Here is an 18,996-nt window from a genome sequence, read left to right as displayed (position 1 = left end):
GGGGCAGCGCAGGGGTTGCGTAGGGAGGGGAAGGGGATGTGTGGGGAGGGGAAGGGGCAGCGCGAAGGATGCGCGGAGCAGGGAAGGGGATGCGCAGGGCCCGGTGGCGAAGGGCAGGGGGACAGAATTTCGGTTTTGGGGTCCCCTCCCCACGCCTTGTGTCACACCACCCTGCCTTCCACCCCGCTCGACACCTGCCGGCACCCTCCCCCGGCGCTGTTGGGGGGTCGCAGGGAAGGGGACTTTAGTGCAGCGGGAGAGGGAATTAATGAGAATCCATCAGCGCCGGGCGTTGAGCAAACTGGTACTGGAGCTCACCGGGTGAAGGGCAGGGTCAGAGAGAGCCCTGGTCATTGGCGTCATCATCCCGGAGTCCGGTGTGTCCCGGGAATCACGCTGGGATGTCCGAGGGGACAGGCGTGTGCGGCACCGGCTGCGTTCTGTCCATCCCGCTGGGAGGGATGCTGCAGCAGGTTGTCTTTGTCGTGCTGGGGCCGGGCAAACATCAGCCACTGTCCCCCCCGGGGGAGGCCGGGGCTGCTCCGAGCTTCCCCCGGGCTTGGTTGGATGCATTTCAGCGTTGCTCGTTGAATTACTCTAGTGTGTAATCAACTTTGACCTTGACAGTGACGGAAGGTTGGTTAATGGGATCCGCCGAAAGTACGGTGCGAGTTCAGTGAATGATTCCTATTAGTTCTCTCCTGGCAGATTAAATGGCATGTGTTGTTAAATAAACGCAGGGTTGAAATAATTCTTTTAAAAATAGCTTTCTTGGAAATGCGCTGATTTCTGTAGCGGAAAAAAGCCACGATGATAATCCAGTCTGATTTCCTAGCGCCGTGCTTCCTATTAGTTCTCTCCTGGCAGATTAAATGGCATGTGTTGTTAAATAAACGCAGGGTTGAAATAATTCTTTTAAAAATAGCTTTCTTGGAAATGCGCTGATTTCTGTAGCGGAAAAAAGCCACGATGATAATCCAGTCTGATTTCCTAGCGCCGTGCTTCCTATGTGCAGATGTTCGGGGGTCCTTACCCATGTGATTTGTTTTCCCTCTGTCATCAACAATACATTGGGACAAATCCTTTGTGCGAGCTGGTGGGGCCTCTCGTTAAAAACAAAATCATTTGTGTAGGACCTGAAGAGCTTTGGGTATCTTACGGGCATATGGTGACTCATTGCTTGTGCCAGGTGCCTTCTGTCAGAGAGGGAAGGGATGGGTGGGACTGCAGATGAAAATAAATAAACCCTTGACAGCACCCTGAAGGAACAGGCAGAGTCCAGCAGCCATCAGCAGCTTCGCTCTTTCTCATCCACTCTGGGGTTTTCTTGCTCACGCCGTCCCTGCCGACCTCCCTCTCTCTGACAGGCGAACCCCCCCGGGTCTTGGCAGAGTTTCCTGCTTTTCCATACATCCCAACGCTTCTGCATCCCTAGGAAGAGCCGTAAGACACTGCAGTCTTCAGGGAGTGGGGAAGGAGGTGGCATAAGCGTAAGAGGACTGTCTCAGGTGGCACTTTAGGTGCCCTCAGTGGTTAAGGATCATCCTTAAGGATCAACCTTAAGGTTCATGCTTTCCAGGTCGCTCCAAGAACAAGGTGGTGGTTCCTCTCCATCTACCAGGTCGTTGTCCTTGCGAAGAAGGTCTTTGTGCTGGTGCGGTGGGTGCCGGGAGGGTGGAGAGGGCATCCCGGGAAACGATAGTGGAGGGTGGTAGAGAGAAGGGCAGACTAAAAAGCCATCGTTTCTGGCCCTGCTGCCGCGGCGCTGATGGTCTGGGTGGCTGCAGAGTGTGGTGCATCCCCTTCTCATCTGCCTCCCCATCACCGTGGGCACAAAGTAGGGGAGACCAACGGCCCCAGAATCAGTGTGTGCCAGCTGTGTCCCCATCAGGCTGGTCAGTGGGTCTGTGGGGACCAGGGGTTGGTGCTCAGAGCGTGGATGGAGCAGGGTGGCAGCGTGTGGTGTGTCCCACGGGTGTGGAGAGCTGAGGCTTTCTGGTAATCTGAAGTAGCCTGGAGCCACGCTAGGGACATTACCTGGTAGGTCCTGTCCCCTTCCTGCAGCCTGGGCACAGCAGGTGACCTTAAGTCAATGAAAGCATGTGAATATAGATCCTGGGGACATCCTCAGAGGTCCTGTTGGGTACCTGCAGTGTCTGCTTGCCCTGGGGTAATCATAGCTGGGACTGGGAGGATCTGCGGTGGTGAGCGTGGATGGGATGAAGGGGTGAGGAGCAGAGCTAACACTGTGTGTAACCAGAGCACACAACATCATCTGCAGGAGGAGCAGGCATTATAGAGCTCCTTCAACATGTGGATTTAGCTCAGCTTTTTGGGCATTCAAGGCACTCCCTGTGGACAAGGAACTGTCTGGAGTAAGAAGCCATTTGTAGTCAGTGAATGAGAGAGTGGTAAATGAAAACGTCTCCATGAGGAAAGCTTTTAAAGTCTTGTATAGCTTGTATGGAGCCATAATTTGTGCATTAAAGGAGACACATCTCCAGCCGTGAGTGCTGTGCTCCTGTGCGGCCAGCAGCGTGGTTGTCTGGTATGGTGCAGCTCCAAAACTGCTGTCCTGCAGGTCTAGTGAAGCTCATGTCATCTCATTTCTGTTCCTAGTTTTCCACTTATGCTTGTCTAGCACCAGGAGAATATTTAGGTTTCTCTGTGGCGTGCAAAGCTGGAGTGAAGTCGGTGGGAGTGTGGTTGGTGAATCCTGGCAGAGCTTCACACTTCTGTGCTGGTGAAAGGGGAGCGCTGGGTACAGTGGTGGTCAGATATAGAGTCATAGAATTATAGAATCATATGGGGTTGGAAGGGACCTCTGGAGATCATCTTGTCCAACCCCCTGCCAAAGCAGGTCCACCCAGAGCAGGTCCCACAGGAACGTCTCCAGGTGGGTTTGGAATGTCTCCAGAGGAGACTCCACCACCTCCCTGGGCAGCCTCTTCCAGGGCTCTGCCACCCTCACAGGAAAGAAGTTCCTCCTCATCTTTAGGTGAAACTTCTTACATTCAAGTTTGTGCCCATTTCCTCTTGTCCTGTCCCTGGGCACCACTGAAAAAAGGCCAGCCCCATCCTCCTGACACCCACCCTTGAAGTATTTATAAGCATTGATCAGATCCCCCCTCAGCCTTCTCTTCTCCAGACTAAAAAGACCCAAGTTCCTCAGCCTCTCCTCGTCAGGGAGATGCTCCAGGCCCCTCATTGTCTTTGTAGCCCTCTGCTGTCCCCTCTCCAGCAGCTCCCTGTCCTTCTGGAACTGGGGAGCCCAGAACTGGTCCCAGTGCTCCAGCTGGGGTCTCCCCAGGTCAGAGCAGAGGGTCAGGATGACCTCTCTGGACCTGCTGGTCCCACTCTTTTTATATGCACCCCAGGATGCCATTGGCCTTCTTGGCCACCAGGGCACATTGCTGGCTCATGGGCTTCCTGTTGTCCACCAGGACTCCCAAGTCATCATCAGCAAAGGGAGGTTGTCCCTTTCCAAGGTGTCCCATGTCCCACCCATCGCCCTTTGGACCAGCTGCTGGGCTGCAGGCAGTGCTGTTCCTCTCACGGTGTGAAGCGGAGCTGTCATCCAGAGCTGTAGCAGCGAAAGTAAATGTAGGCTGTGGTGGAGAGCTCGGAGGCACGTCGGTCCCTGGGGGAGAGGAAGAACCAAGTGCAGCTTTCACTTGGGGCTCTTTTGTTTCCTCTTACTGCACTGGTGTTCCCAGCATCCCGGCTCTTGCTCTGGCCTTGAGTCATGCTCGTGGCTGGGCTGTGTGAGGGGGAAGAGCAGAGGGGGGACCCTGCAGAAGCCTGAGGAGCACAGCCGCTGGGTGGGAACCCCAGGTCTCCCCCACGTGTGTTTCTTTGCAGAGCTGTAGGGCAGATGGTATCCATTTCAGCTTTGAACGGCCCCTGATGCTACTCCTGATTGTAACTCAGGGGAGGAGTTTTGGCAGAACGACTGGCAAACAAGGTCGGTGTTTAAATAAACAGACAAATATAGCGAAAGGATGGAGTTGGTGGGTGGGATAAACAGCACGCTAAAAGATGAAGGGAAATCATAGAATCATAGAATGGTTAGAGTTGGAAGGGACCTTAAAGATCATCCAGTTCCAACCCCCTGCCATGTGCAGGGACACCTCCCACCAGCCCAGGTTGCTCCAAGCCCCATCCAGCCTGGCCTTGAACCCCTCCAGGGATGGGGCAGCCACAGCTTCTCTGGGCAACCTGTTCCAGTGTCTCACCACCCTCATAGTAAAAAATTTCTTCCCGAGATCTAATCTGAATCTTTTTTCTTCTGATTTAAAACCGTTTCCCCTTGTCCTATCACTACACCTCCTGGCAAAGAGTCCTTCTCCAGCTCTTCTATAGGCACCCTTCAGGTATTGAAAGGCCGCTCTAAGGTCTCCCCGGAGCCTTCTCTTCTCCAGGCTGAACAACCCCAGCTCCCTCAGCCTGTCTGTTAAGATTTGGTTAAAGAGAGGAACAGTCAAAGCCCAAGTGTGATAACGTAAACCATTCTCAACCAAGAGATTACTTGTGGCTTAAACCTTGGAGCACCAACAGCCCAATACTGTCTTAGAAGTGCAACTTCAGAGCCAGAGAAGATGAGGGTACCCAGGAGAGGCATGAAGGCTTGATCTCAAGGAGAGCAGCCAGGGGACCTTTGGTGGTGGACAGGCGTGGGTGATTTGGGCTCAGACCTTCAGCATAGTCTTTGTCCTCTCGTCCTCTCTGTGCTCAGGATCCTGCTGGGAATGAATGGGAGAGTCATGGCAAGGCAGGAGAAACCTCCACCGAGGTGCTGGCTGGCACAGGACCTGGGTGGCCGCAAGACGGAGCTTGGGCCTTGCCAGGAGGATGCTCAGCCCTGCTGTGGTGTGTGGTCCCGTGCTCTGGCAGAGGTGGCCACGCACATAGAATCATAGAATCTTCTAGGTTGGAAGAGACCCTTGGGATCATCAAGTCCAACCATCTACCCTACTCTACAAAGTCTCCTCCACCCCACCTTTGCTTTCCCCCTGGGAGCACTGCTCACCCTGGAGTTGAGGGGTTTAAGAGCAGGCGTGTGCGTGAACGAGATCTGTCATCTTGGGTCTCGAGGCACCACTAGGAAAAAATAGGAAGGGCTCTCCCTTCTGCCTCGGGACCCAAATCAGCTGCACGTGGTCCCTTGTTTCCCCGTGTCCATATGGTCACGGCTGAGCCAGAGCCTCCCCACACCCCTGCAAGGAGAGGGCTGTGGCTCAGGCCAGTTGTGAGTTTTCCAAAGGTGCCGTTCTCCATGTCGTGACAGAGAAATGAAGCGCGGGGGAGTCGAGATCAGAGGAGCAGGCATTTGACAAAACCCAGACGACCCGCGTTCCCACAGCGCTGCCAAAACCAGTCAGCTGGTGGCAATTTTAAGCCTACCACAATTACTCTGATTTTCTTTAGATCATTTCTATACAGATTAACTGAAGATGTGTTTACTGCTTCGCCAGAGAGATTTGCAGAGGATGCAGATGCAGAGCACCTTATCTGAGAAGGAGCAGCTGCACAGGCTTTGCTTGTGCTGTGTTGGCCAGCCCAGTGCCACCCCAAGGCACAGCTTGGTGGCAACCGGGCACACTCACAGCTCTCAGCCACCCATCTGTGTCCAGCTCGGGGGCCACCAACATCAGAAGGACATGGACCTGTTGGAGCGGGGCCAGAGGAGGCCACGGAGATGCTGGGAGGGCTGGAGCCCCTCTGCTGGGAGGACAGGCTGAGAGAGTTGGGGGGGTTCAGCCTGGAGAAGAGAAGGCTCCAGGGAGATCTTAGAGCCCCTTCCAGTCCCTAAAGGGGCTCCAGGAGAGATGGGGAGGGACTTTGGAACGGGGAGGGGAGCCATAGGATGAGGGGGAAGGGTTTGACACTGAAAGAGGGGAGATTGAGATGAGGTTTGGGGAATAACTTCTTTGTTGTGAAGGTGGTGAGAGCCTGGCCCAGGTTGCCCAGAGAAGCTGTGGCTGCCCCATCCCTGGAGGGGTTCAAGGCCAGGCTGGATGGGGCTTGGAGCAACCTGGTCTGGTGGGAGGTGTCCCTGCCCAGGGCAGGGGGTTGGAACTGGATGGTCTTTGAGGTCCCTTCCAACCCAAACCATTCTGTGATTCTCTCAGCTGGCACTTGCTGTGTGGGAGAACCTCTGCTTGCAGACAACCCCACAACTCTTGCCGTAGGGAGTACCCCGGCCGGGTGTCTGCTCTCCTGTGCTGGGTGTTACTGTGGGACATGCTGGCCCAAACCTCGCCGTGAGACCGCGGGCAGCCTGCCACGGGAAGGGGGGTTGTGTTTGTTCCGGGCTGGGCTGGGCTCCTATGGGTGGCTCAGTTTCAGGCAGATGCAAAATTGGAGATAAAAAGCTCCTTCACAGTCATATTAAGAAGGTTTTGATGGGAAGCAACAAGGCATTTTGTTCTCTCTGTGGTTTTTTTTTTTACATCTTGAACTATATTATTAGTGTCTGAATTTATAATCGCGCAGAGAAAATCAGCTTTCTGCTTAGAATCCTGTTTTAATAAGCTAAATTCACTTTGATCAGTGTGAAGACAGTTTATACGCGGCGTTGGTAGTCATCTTGGTGCTGAAGAGAGACGGGGAATACACACTTGTTCCCCCTGGGGTGCAGTCTCTCTGCTGTGTTTGCATAATTTACGTAGAAAACGATGATGAGACACGGGAGGAAGTTCTGCCCCTGTGGGAGTGGGTGGGAGCTCTGCTGTCAGCTCGGCCGGGGCAGGTTTTGTGGTGCCTGCGGAGCCGGCGGTCGCCGCTCGCTCGGGTGGCTTCTGTGGACGTGCTTACGGAGAGGTTATTGCTCACGGGGGCTTATTCAAGAAAACACTTAAATGCATTCTTAAAATTAATTGCATGCTTTTCCTGAGCTGGGGCTGACGTGCTGCGAGGCGCTGGCTTTAGCCCCAGGTGGCTGAGTGCCGTGGGGGGGCCTGGTTTGCTCCCGCTTGAGCTCGCCCCCGTCGTGCTGGGGGTGATGGGCACCATCTTACGGAGAGGAGCTGGGCCCCAAGAACACCCCGCAGCTATTTGGGGCCACTTCTTAGCAATTTTCTGGCATTTATCCTGCAGAAACCCAGTCCAGAAGAGATGAAGCAAGTTCCAGAAGGACAGGGAACTGCTAGAGAGGGGACAGCAGAGGCTACAAAGATGATGAGGGGCCTGGAGCATCTCCCTTATTAAGAGAGGCTGAGGGACTTGGGTCCTTTTAGTCTGGAGAAGAGAAGGCTGAGGGGGCATCTGATCAATGCCTATAAAGGCTTTAAGGGTGGGTGTCAGGAGGATGGGGCCAGTCTTTTTTCAGTGGTGCCCAGGGACAGGACAAGAGGAAATGGGCACAAACTTGAATAGAAGAAGTTCCACCTAAAGATGGGGATGAATTTCTTTCCTGTGAGGGTGGCAGAGCCCTGGAAGAGGCTGCCCAGGGAGGGGGTGGAGTCTCCTTCTCTGGAGACATTCAGACCCCACCTGGACACGTTCCTGTGGGACCTGCTCTGGGTGGCCCTGCTCTGGCAGGGGGGTGGACTGGGTGATCTCCAGAGGTCCCTTCCAGCCCCATGTGATTCTGTGATTTCTTGAGGGTATTGGAGGCTACAGCAAGCTTTGATGGGCACTAAATGTTACCCTTCTCAAGGCATCATTTAAATATGTGTTCTTCTGGCCGTGATAGGGAAGCTCTAGGAAGAGAGCGAAGCATCCAGCCCTTACACGCGTGTGTGTTTACCTCTTGTCACGTTTTCAAGTTGCGTGGCCGGGGTTTTAGCACTTGCTGGCCACAGCTGAGAGTGGTTTGCTCTGCATCAGGGACAGCATCATGAAAATGCAGGTGTTCCTGCGCTGATGGCATCTTCCCCAACCGTTGGTGCAGTGGAACGCCTGAAGCAGATGGGAGGTGGTGGTTCCTTAGCCAATGCCAGCAATGCGGTTTTGGTGCATACAAAATCCAGCGAGGGGATGGCTCTTGGGCTTCGTTGTGGCCTCTTCTGCTACCTGGAGGTGTTTGCAGAGCCCCCCACCCCAGGACCAAGAGCGTTTGAACTTGGACTATCTGCTTAGTGCATATTGTAGCATCCTTCTATATACGCAGCCTGGTGGCCCTTGCAGCATTTCACTTAGCCCTTTGCGCGCTGATTTATCATCTCTAATGATGCAAAATTACACAAAGCTTTTGACGGTTCTTTGGCCAGAGGATGCAAGTCTCAGTCACACACAGCAGCTGCACGGCAGCCAAGCGTGGGGCACGCATGTGCTTCAGCTTCCTCGTTAATTGGCCTCTTCTGTCCAAGGAAGAAAAGGGTGGGCTCGTTTGCCTTTGTGGGCATTGCTGTCATCTCAGAAATGCTGGAGTACGTTTCCCTGCCACCGTATCCCTCCGTTGCTTTCATTGCCTTAAAAAGTACAAATCAAAGCTCTCCCGTGCTGGCTCCTCTTCCCTTCAGCCACAGCCCTGATTTATCTTTACAGCTTTTCCCTGCCTCCTGCTGCTCCTCTAATGGGGTCAGGTCTGCTCGTTCCTGACCCCTTTCTCACCCCTCTCTCCTTTCTTGCTGAAATGCAATTTTTTCTCTCCCCTATTAATATCTCCTGCCCTAGGGCTGTTCCTGGGGAGCGGCTGCAGCTGGGAGAAGGAGACCCTGCCTTGTTTGGTCCAGAGCATTCCCTGCTCCATCCCCCTGCTCCTGGCTCCGTGCTGGGTGACATCCCCACCACAGCCTGGTCCCTTCATCCCCAGAGGAGGACGCTCCATGGGAGCAGCCAGAAAGACACCTCTCCTGTGCAGTGTTAGTACCTGGTTGTGTCAAAAGTGCTGTATGTTGCTGCCTGTAACAGCCATATATATGTATGTAAGTGTATTTTGGCAGTGGTGGGAACTCGGGATGCAGGCTGGAGCTGTGCTGCAGTGTTTCCCTGCAGGGCTGGAGAAGGCAGGGGTCGGGATGGTGGCTGGCCCTGCACCAGCTGGGCTCTGGCAGCCTGACGAGCCCATGGCTCTTGTGGCCCTGGGGACACAGGCTGGGCTGGAGCAGGGACTTGGGGAAAAGGCTGGAGGGGCACAGGAGGCTTGGCAGGAGCTGGGTTTAGGATAGGGACAGGCAGGACAGGCACAGTCGGGAAAGGAGAGAGGAGCCTCCATCCATCTCCTTGGAGGGAGATGGTGGTACTGGCTGAGGGGGCTGAATGCCCACAAGGCTGGTTTTCAGTGGGTTTCTGTGCCCAGAGAGTTGTGATTAATGGGGTGGAATCTTGTCGGCAGCCGGTCACCAGTGGTGTTCCTCAGGGCTCAGTTTTGGGGCCAGTCTTGTTTAATATCTTTATTGATGATATAGATAAGGGGATTGAGTGCGCCCTCAGTAAGTTCGCAGATGACACCAAACTAGGTGGGAGTGTTGATCTGCTTGAGGGTCAGAAGGCTCTACAGAGGGACCTGGACAGGCTGGATCAATGGGCCAAGGCCAATGGGATGAGGTTTAATAAGGCCAAGTGCCGGGTCTTGCATTTCGGTCACAACAACCCCAGGCAACGCTCTAGGCTTGGGGAAGAGTGGCTGGAAAGCTGCCCAGCAGAAAAAGACCTAGGAGTGTTGGTGGACAGTCTGCTTAACATGAGGCAGCAGTGTGCCCAGGTGGCCAAGGCGGCCAACAGCATCCTGGCCTGTGTCAGGACCAGCGTGGCCAGCAGGAGCAGGGCAGTGATGGTGCCTCTGGACTGGGCACTGGTGAGGCCTCACCTCCAGGGCTGGGTTCAGTTCTGGGCCCCTCACTACAAGAAAGACATTGAGGTGCTGGAGTGTGTCCAGAGGAGAGGCACCAAGCTGGGGAGGGGTCTGGAGAACAAGTCCTACGAGGAGAGGCTGAGGGAACTGGGCATGTTTAGTTTGGAGAAGAGGAGGCTGAGAGGAGACCTCATTGCCCTCTACAGCTCCCTGACAGGAGGGTGGAGAGAGGTGGGGGTTGGCCTCTTCTCCCAAGGGAATCATGACAGGAGCAGAGGAAATGGCCTGAAGTTGGGGCAGGGGAGGTTTAGATTAGATCTTGGGAAGAATGACTTTGCTGAGAGGGTGGTCAGGCACTGAAGCAGCCTGCCCAGGGAGGTGGTGGAGTCCCCATCCCTGGAGGTATTTAAGAACCTTGTAGACATGGCTGTTCAGGGCATGCTCTAGTGCCCGAGGTTGTTGGGTTGTGTCTGTTTGTGGGGGTTTGGTTTCGGGTTTTTTTTTTTTTTTGTGGTTGGACTTGATGATCTCAAAGGTCCCTTCCCACCATGAATATTCTGTGGTTCTGGGATTCAGGGAGGCAAACCCAGCCACTTCCCATGGCAGTTTGGGGCTCCAGAAAGTTGCATTGGACTCGGACAGGTTTCCCTCGCAGTTCTGCCTTTTCCTCTGAGCTTGGGGAGCCCCAAGAGCCTCTCCTGTCCCTTTCCATGACCCCGCTGGCAGAGGTGCTCCTGTTGGCCATGGCATTTCGCCTGCGGGTGGGTTGAGGTGTTGCAGAGCCTGTCGGCAGCCCTCCTGCCTTGGAGGAGACCTTGCCTTTGCAGCCGCCTGCCCCGGTGCGTCCGATGGCTGCAAGCCCGAAGACGAAGCATTGATGGGAGCTGAGAAAAACAACTTCTTGAGCCGGTTAAACCACCGGGGACATCTCTGGGGTTTGTCTTGGCCGCCGGGGCTGTTCTCTGTATTGCTAAAGGCAACCCAAAACCGTCTTGCCACTTCCTGCTCCGTTTTCCCCCCGGCGTTGCTCTGCGGGCTCGGGCGAGTTGCTTGGCCGTTGTGGGGCTTGTTTCAAGCCCTGGCAAAGCCAAGGAGCATTTCGCCTCCTCTCCCTCAGGGAGTGGCTACACATTTGGCCTGACCCCGCGTGCAAGTGGTTTCTTGAGTGACAAACAAGAGTTTTTTAAGCGCAGGCAGGAAAGGGAGGAGTTCTGCTTATTTGCGATTGATCGCTTGAAGATGATCTGAAGCTGGCTATTCTGGAACTGGATGCTAAATATAAAACTGATACTACATAAATAAATGATGAAATACCGGTGACATCTGAAAAGCCCTTTGGGATGCTCCAGTTAAGAACTTTTATTAATAACACGTATTATTATCGTTGTAATTACTATTTTCCTTTTTTAGCATGCCTGCGCTTACAGAATGTTTTGAGAAGTTATATCTGGCAGAAGTTCAGCCGCCCCAGAGAAACCAGTAGCCTTTTGCCAATTCCTATTAATGCTATTCTCTTTCAGAGGAGAAGATGGGAGCCGGGCCGTGCTCTCCTCTCTCTCGTGCTCTGCGGCAGATGCTCAGCTGGGTGCAGGTGCAGCTCCGCTGACGCAGAGCTCCGCTGCTCCCTCCCTCTGCTCTCGGTGCAGAAAAGCTGGATTTGAGCCCTGTGCCGACAGGGACACATGGAGCTGGAAGGGTTGTGTCTCTCAGGGCTGGAGATGCCCTGTATTGAGCTGTCACTGGGGTCTCTTGCATGGAAACACTTGGTGATCCTGAGGAAGGTCAGGGACAGGGGACAAGGGCACTGAAAGCCATCTCGGATGCTTCCCCTGTGCAGGAGCGGTGCTGGATCACCTCCAGCGAGGGCTTGTAGCAGAGACAGAGCGTGCCCCCAGCTACCATTCGCCTCCGACACTGCTTTCCCTGTCAGCTCTATGCTCCTCGAGAGCATCGTTTTTGGAGGTGGCACAGGAAGGGGCAGCACACGTGGGCTGGAGCCATGTCACTGCCCGGCAGCCCCGGCCACTGGCAGCTTGGCTGTGAACTCACACTGCTTCGTTGTACGCAGGTGGTTCTTCTTCTGCTCCTTCAGGGAGGTTGTATCCCTGGATGTGTTTAAGAGCCGTTTAGATGTGGTGTTGGGGGATATGGTGTAGGGGAGAACTTTGTAGAGTAGGGGAGATGGTTGGACTCGATGATCCCAAGGGTCTCTTCCAACCTAGACGATTCTATGATTCTAAGCAGTATTGACAGGTAAATGTTTTTATGTCTACACTGGCATCGGTTTGTTGACTGTTTCTTCTCCAAGTGGGTGTCTTGCTCTGCCACTCTCAGAGACAGCCCCGATAACTGCAAACACTTGCTTTGTCACTGGAGAATTGGGCATTGCATTGGGAAAAGGAGACATCCAAGGTACAAAATACCCAGAACCAAGCCTACCCCTGACAGTGATGGGCTTCTGATGGGGTTCTGCAGCTGCCCAGGAGGAGGGAGGCGTGGGTCAGTGAGATGCTCTTGCACAGGAGTCGGGGAGGGTGGAGGGAAAGGCAGGAGATGGGGCAGGCTCTCCCTCTGCGTGTTCAGATGGAAAGTGTGAGTCATTTTCACTGCAGGTGTTCTCTCGCAGGGTGCCAGGACTGGGCACCCATCCTCCCCCTCCCCACCACGTGGCTTTTTATTTCTCTGGGAGCTCCTGTCCGACGCAGCCGTCTCCATTTAGCAGAGAGCAGGGTCAGGGAGGGGGTTGGCAGCCCCAGCTCTCTGCTGTGTGTCTCGGGGCAGGAGTCTGGTGTGGGCCAACACATAACTCCTGTGCGGAGGTGAGAGCGTGGGGATCCCACCCAGAGCCCCCCAGCAATGATGCCCTTGCAGCTGTGTCTCCTGTTGTCCAGCTGGTGGGCTCCCTCGGCCCCCTGCACCCACTTCTGGGGACTGGGGAAGGAAGGGGGAGTCTGCAGGCTGGATATTAGGAAAAATTTTTTCACTGAAAGGGTTATCAGGCATTGGAATGGGCTGCCCAGGGAGGTGGTGGAGGCCCCATCCCTGGAGGTGTTCAAAAGACGGGTTGATGTAGTGCTGGGAGGTATGGTTTAGTGATGATGCTCCTTGTTTGTTGTGTGGGTATGCTTCCTCTGCCTTAAGTCAATGCGAGAATCTCAGGCTTTCAGGAAAAAACAGCCTTCCTGGCCCTTGTGGCTGCACAACTAAGTTTCAAAATGTGATCTGCTAAAGGCTGCAAAGTGTGGAGCCCACTTCTAGATAAGCGTAAGGGGAATGAAGAGCCAGACGCTTATTATCCTGCCTTCCTGTCTCTTCCAACACAAGCCAGAGAAGAAGGTTTTTCTGCTACAGAATAAATGGTCAGAAAATTTCCTATCCAAAATCTTTCTTAACAGGGATTTTGCTAGATGCTGTAAGACCTTTCTAACTTGCAGCTGAATGGATCAAATAAATTGTGCGAAAGCATGCAGTTACTTTGTGACTCCTGCATCATTTCTTCTGAACTCTTCTTATGTTGGGAACACGTAGCAAGGTTGTCCTCAAAGTTCTGGTGTTATTTGGGGAAATGAGTGTACCTAAATTCCTATTGGCATTCTGTGCAGATATCAAATATTATTCAACTTTCAACTAATAAGTTCTCTTTGGACACTGTCGAGAGGTTGGTGCTGGTCTCTTCTTGCCGGTAATTAGTGACAGAACAAGAGGGAATGGCTTCAAGCTCCAACAGGGTGGGTTTAGACTGAACATTAGGAAAGAATTTTTCACAGAAAGAGTGGTCGGGCATTGGAACAGGCTGCCCAGGGAGGTGGTTGAGTCACCATCCCTGGATATGTTTCAGAGTCATTTAGATGCGGTACTGAGGGATATGGTGTAGGGGAGAACTTTGTAGAGTAGGGTTGGTGGTTGGACTCGATGATCTCAAGGGTCTTTTCCAACCTAAATGATTCTATGATTTGATTTTTTTAAGTGTAAAGAAGTCTGTACACGTTTGTATAACCTCTGAAAATGAAATCAAGCCTTCTCCAAGTGGGTGTCTTGCTCTGCCACTCTCAGAGGCAGCCCCGATAACTGCTTTGTCACTAGAGAATTGGGCATTGCATTGGGAAAAGAAGACATCCAAGGTACAAAATACCCAGAACCAAGCCTACCCCTGACAGTGATGGGCTTCTGATGGGGTTCTGCAGCTGCCCAGGAGGAGGGAGGCGCTACTTGAAAGGACACTGTCGAGAGGTTGGTGCTGGTCTCTTCTTGCCGGTAATTTTGACAGAACAAGAGGGAATGGCTTCAAGCTCCAACAGGGTGGGTTTAGACTGAACATTAGGAAATAATTTTTGACAGAAAGAGTGGTTGGGCATTGGAATAGGCTGCCCAGGGAGGTGGTTGAGTCACCATCCTTGGATGTGTTTAAGAGTCATTCAGATGTGGTGTTGGGGGATATGGTGTAGGGGAGAACTTTTTAGAGTAGGGTAGGTGGTTGGACTCGATGATCCCAAGGGTCTTTTCCAACCTAGACGATTCTATGATTCTAAGCAGTATTGACAGGTAAATGTTTTTATGTCTACACTGGCATCAGTTTGTTGACTGTTTCTTCAAGCCTTCTCCAAGTGGGTGTCTTGCTCTGCCACTCTCAGAGGCAGCCCCGATAACTGCTTTGTCACTAGAGAATTGGGCATTGCATTGGGAAAAGAAGACATCCAAGGTACAAAATACCCAGAACCAAGCCTACCCCTGACAGTGATGGGGTTCTGATGGGGTTCTGCAGCTGCCCAGGAGGGGCAGGAGGAGGGAGGCATGGGTCAGTGAGATGCTCTTGCACAGGAGTCGGGGAGGGTGGAGGGAAAGGCAGGAGATGGGGCAGGCTCTCCCTCTGCGTGTTCAGATGGAAAGTGTGAGTCATTTTCACTGCAGGTGTTCTCTCGCAGGGTGCCAGGACTGGGCACCCATCCTCCCCCTCCCCACCACGTGGCTTTTTATTTCTCTGGGAGCTCCTGTCCGACGCAGCCGTCTCCATTTAGCAGAGAGCAGGGTCAGGGAGGGGGTTGGCAGCCCCAGCTCTCTGCTGTGTGTCTCGGGGCAGGAGTCTGGTGTGGGCCAACACATAACTCCTGTGCGGAGGTGAGAGCGTGGGGATCCCACCCAGAGCCCCCCAGCAATGATGCCCTTGCAGCTGTGTCTCCTGTTGTCCAGCTGGTGGGCTCCCTCGGCACCCTGCACCCACTTCTGGGGACTGGGGAAGGAAGGGGGAGTCTGCAGGCTGGATATTAGGAAAAATTTTTTCACTGAAAGGGTTATCAGGCATTGGAATGGGCTGCCCAGGGAGGTGGTGGAGGCACCATCCCTGGAGGTGTTCAAAAGACGGGTTGATGTAGTGCTGGGAGGTATGGTTTAGTGATGATGCTCCTTGTTTGTTGTGTGGGTGTCTATTTTTGTCAGTTAGGTTGATGGTTGGACAAGATGATCTTTAAGGTCCCTTCCAACCTAGAAGATTCTGTGATTCTGTGCTCACCTGGGCTGCAGCTGGGAAGCGTTTCCTTCCAGGGAAAAAGGAGGTGCTGGGGTACCCTGCTGAAGGCATCACCTAACACCTCCTCAGGGAGCCCACGCTGCCCAGGGGAGGGTCTGTTTGCTGCTGGTGTGCCATAGATCTGCGTATTGGGTCGGGCCCACGCCAGCCTGTGTCCTGCTTTCCTCTTTCTGCTCTGGGTTGCAGAGCATCCACGTGCTGTGGGCATCCCTGCAAGGTGGTGCCAGCAGCTTCACCCTGGGATGTGGGATTTGGGGGAGCGGGGTGCAGGAGGGGCTGTTCTGCAGCAGCCACCACAACCTGGAGCTCTTGGAGCGATGGTGGAGGTGGCCTGTGAGGTGGCTACCTCAGTGCCCATAGGGGCATTCCTCTGAGCCCTGCTGGCACCTGCCAGACCCCTTTTCCTCATCCCTCGTCCCTTCCTGGGGACGGGACTCTTCTCTCCTGTCTGCAGTGCACACCCACTCCCCCATCGCCTCTTGCCCTCCTGGCCCCATCTCCCTCCCACTCCCCCATTGCCTCTCGCCCTCCTGCCCCCATCTCCCCCTCTTGCATCACACCCTTTCTCCAAGCCCCTTTGCCCAACCTGCCTCCAGCGTGGCCCCCTCCCCAGCTGACCCCAACCCACATCCCCCATCCCCCCCGCCTGTCACCACCTTGGGCCAGCTCCTGACACCCTTCCCTCTCCCTGCTGCCCCTGCTCCTCCTCCTCCTCCTCCTCCTTGGGAGGTTCTCCTTCCTCAGCATTTCACAAAAGGCTCAGTGGGTTTGTGTGTCCGTCCTGCAGACGTTTATCCCATGGTCTCAAGCTCAGCATTTTTGTGCCTTCAGCGCAGCCAGGATTCCTGCCTGGGCATTCCTCTTGTGTTTTAAACTTCCTTCTCTCTGGCCAGTGTAAAAATAGTTTTGGCCTTGCTCGTACCTGGTTTCCTTGACTGTTTTTCATCCTTGTGGTTTTTGCTGTAGCCCATCTGTGCCGCTTGCCCCGTGCCCAGCTGAGTGCTGGGTTTGCAGCAGGCTCATGGGCAGCAGCTCCCCATCACCTGGTGAGAGCTGCTTGGTGGCCTCTCTTCTGATTTCCTCCCAAAATGTGGCTTTGCTGAGAAGCCCACAAAGCTCTTGGCAGCGGCAAGGCTGGGTGGTGTTGTGACTGCTGCCATGTGTGCTGACTCACACCGTCTCTCTCTCTGCCCTTCCTCCTCTCATCTCTGCTCCCACTTCTCCCCTCTCCCTGGGGCTTTTGAATGCAAAGTCTTTTAGGGCCAGAGACTTTATTCTGGCTTGGCACAGGGTCGTGGCAGTCCCAGTCACTGGCTAGCCAAAATCAGGGTTTCCCACTTTTCATTGCTCTTTCTTATGCCCGGGTTCCTGGAATGATGCATTATGTGTGAACCTCAGCTTTTTTTAAATGAAGCTCTGCAGTTTTCCTGCAAGCTTGAGTTAGAGCTTGTGAATGAGATCAGATGGCAGTGCAGGAGCTGGGGGCAGAAAGAGTGAAGAGTCACAAGTGTGCTGTTTAAAAAAAAAACAAAAACAAAAACAAAGCAACAGCAATAACATAAAACCCCAAAACAAACCAAACAAGTCTTAACGACCACAGAATGTAAGAGATCCCTCACCTGAGATCTTTGAACCCCTGGCTTTGGAAAAGCTTTTCTGTGGATAGAAATTCCTCCATTCTGTGTGTCCGGAGTGACTCCCGGTTTGACGAGTGAGTTTTCTAAGTTCCCATTTAAATTCTCCCATGTACTGTCACGTTTCATGAGCAAAACAAAAAATGGGGAGTTGTCTCTGCTGTCTGCAAGGTATCCTCGTCCTTCCAGACTGTGGTGGGAAGTGGTCCCTCTCTGCCCTGGGCTAAGACTGGACTCTGAAGTGATGTGACCATGAATATTATGTCCAAAGGGTAGTTGTGCTCTTCCCTTTTTCCCCCCACCTTTAGCTTTTAATCAATTCCCCAGATCGACTTTGCCTCCTGTTTTCAGTGTATCTCACCTACCTGGTCCTTTAGGATTGGTTTTAGAATTTGGGCTTTGGCAAGGCTTTCCACGTCAGTGCATTATAGGGTTGCAACAGATGAGGCAGCAAATAGGTAGGATGTAAAATGCTGGCTAAATTTTGGGCAACGGTTGTAAAGTTGGAGGCAAGAAATATTGTCTGGGCTGTTTCCTCCTCTTTCCCTTGCGGCTCTAAGGAAGCTTCACTTTTAATATTTGGATTGTTCGTGTCTCTAGCTGCTTTGTGAGCGTGGATGGAGGCGACTGGGGTTGAGCTTCACTTCTGAGGAAGTGAGAAAACGCCCCGTGGCTGCTGCAGAACCCGCAGGCCGTTGGGTGGAAGGTGCAGCGGAAGCACTGCAGGGCTGTGCCGGGCAGCGACGGAGCTGTTTGTGTGTGCACCAGCCTGAAAGGGCTGAAAACACAAAAGCTTTCTGGTAGTTTTCTTTTGGCCACTGTCGGTTTTTTTTTTTTTAAAATATCCTTCAACGCAACATTTTTCCTTCACTTTCTGTAGGTTCACATTGCTTGGATTATACCTGTTGTCGTTCTGGGAGAATAGGATCTCAGAAAGATATTAATCATATAGAATCACAGAATGGTTAGGGTTGGAAGGGATCTTAAAGATCATCCAGTTCCACCCCCCTGCCCTGGGCAGGGACACCTCCCACCAGACCAGGTTGCTCCAAGCCCCATCCAGCCTGGCCTTGAACCCCTCCAGGGATGGGGCAGCCACAGCTTCTCTGGGCAACCTCAGCCAGGGTCTCACCAAAGAATTTCTTCCCGAGATCTTACCTAAATCTCCCCTCTTTCAGTGTCAAACCATTCTGCCTCGTCCTATGGCTCCCCTCCCTGATCCAGAGTCCCTCCCCATCTCTCCTGGAGCCCCTTGAGGGACTGGAAGGGGCTCCAAGGTCTCCCCGGAGCCTTCTCTTCTCCAGGCTGAACCCCCCAACTCTCTCAGCCTGTCCTCACAGCAGAGGGGCTTCAGCCCTCCCAGCATCTCCGTGGCCTCCTCAGGCCCTGCTCCAACAGGTCTATGTCTTTCTGATGTTGGTGGCCCCAGAGCTGGAGACAGCACGGCAGGGGGGTCTCCCCAGAGCGGAGCAGAGGGGCAGGATCTCCCCCTTGGCCCTGGTGACCACGCTGCTGGGGATGCAGCCCAGGATGGAGGGGGTTTTCCGGGCTACCAGCACACGTTGCCAGCTCATGTTGATAGTTATAACAAAAGCACTGGCATGTTTATATGGGGTACAAGCACAGGATGCTGGAAGACAGGTGGCTACTGTTTTTCAGGCAAGAAATGTTTACAATAGAGATGGCCCTTCTTGTACTTCCCCACATGAATATCTTCCAGCTGTCATTGAGAACCTTTGTTCACAACAAGCAAATACAAGGCGTTTTATAAGCTTTGCAAATAGCTACAGAAAGGTGACAATTTAATCTGACTTCTTAAGCTTCCCCCTTCTTGGTTAATGGGTAATTCCCTTGCTAAACCTTTTCTTCAAGTGCTCTACGGAGGTTTTTCTCCAGCGGGTGTCGGTGCTGATGGAGGGTGGCAGGACATGCTGAGGATGAGGACCTTTCCTGGGGGTTTTTCCTCGTGCCGAGCTCTTTGTGCTTGCGCTTGGCCAAAGGCAGAGCTTTGCGTTGGTGTTCGTGGGCGTGTTTCTGTTGAAGTAATTTTCATTGAATTTCCTGTTAAAATGCCAGCCAGCTTGCTGGCTGCTGGAGAG

At 53.5% G+C, this 18,996-nt stretch overlaps 1 protein-coding gene across 1 annotated transcript in view; it reads left to right on the top strand.

The window, feature by feature from the left end:
• DOCK11 (dedicator of cytokinesis 11) overlaps positions 1–18,996 on the top strand; it is a 105,936-nt gene that overhangs the window by 7,577 nt on the left and 79,363 nt on the right. The gene's annotated exons all lie outside the window — the stretch shown is intronic.

Source organism: Calidris pugnax, unplaced genomic scaffold (genome assembly GCF_001431845.1).
Source record: "Calidris pugnax isolate Ruff unplaced genomic scaffold, ASM143184v1 scaffold38, whole genome shotgun sequence".
Taxonomy (NCBI): domain Eukaryota; kingdom Metazoa; phylum Chordata; class Aves; order Charadriiformes; family Scolopacidae; genus Calidris; species Calidris pugnax.
The sequence above is the reverse complement of the archived record's forward strand: the minus strand, read 5'-3'. Positions and strand labels throughout refer to the sequence as shown.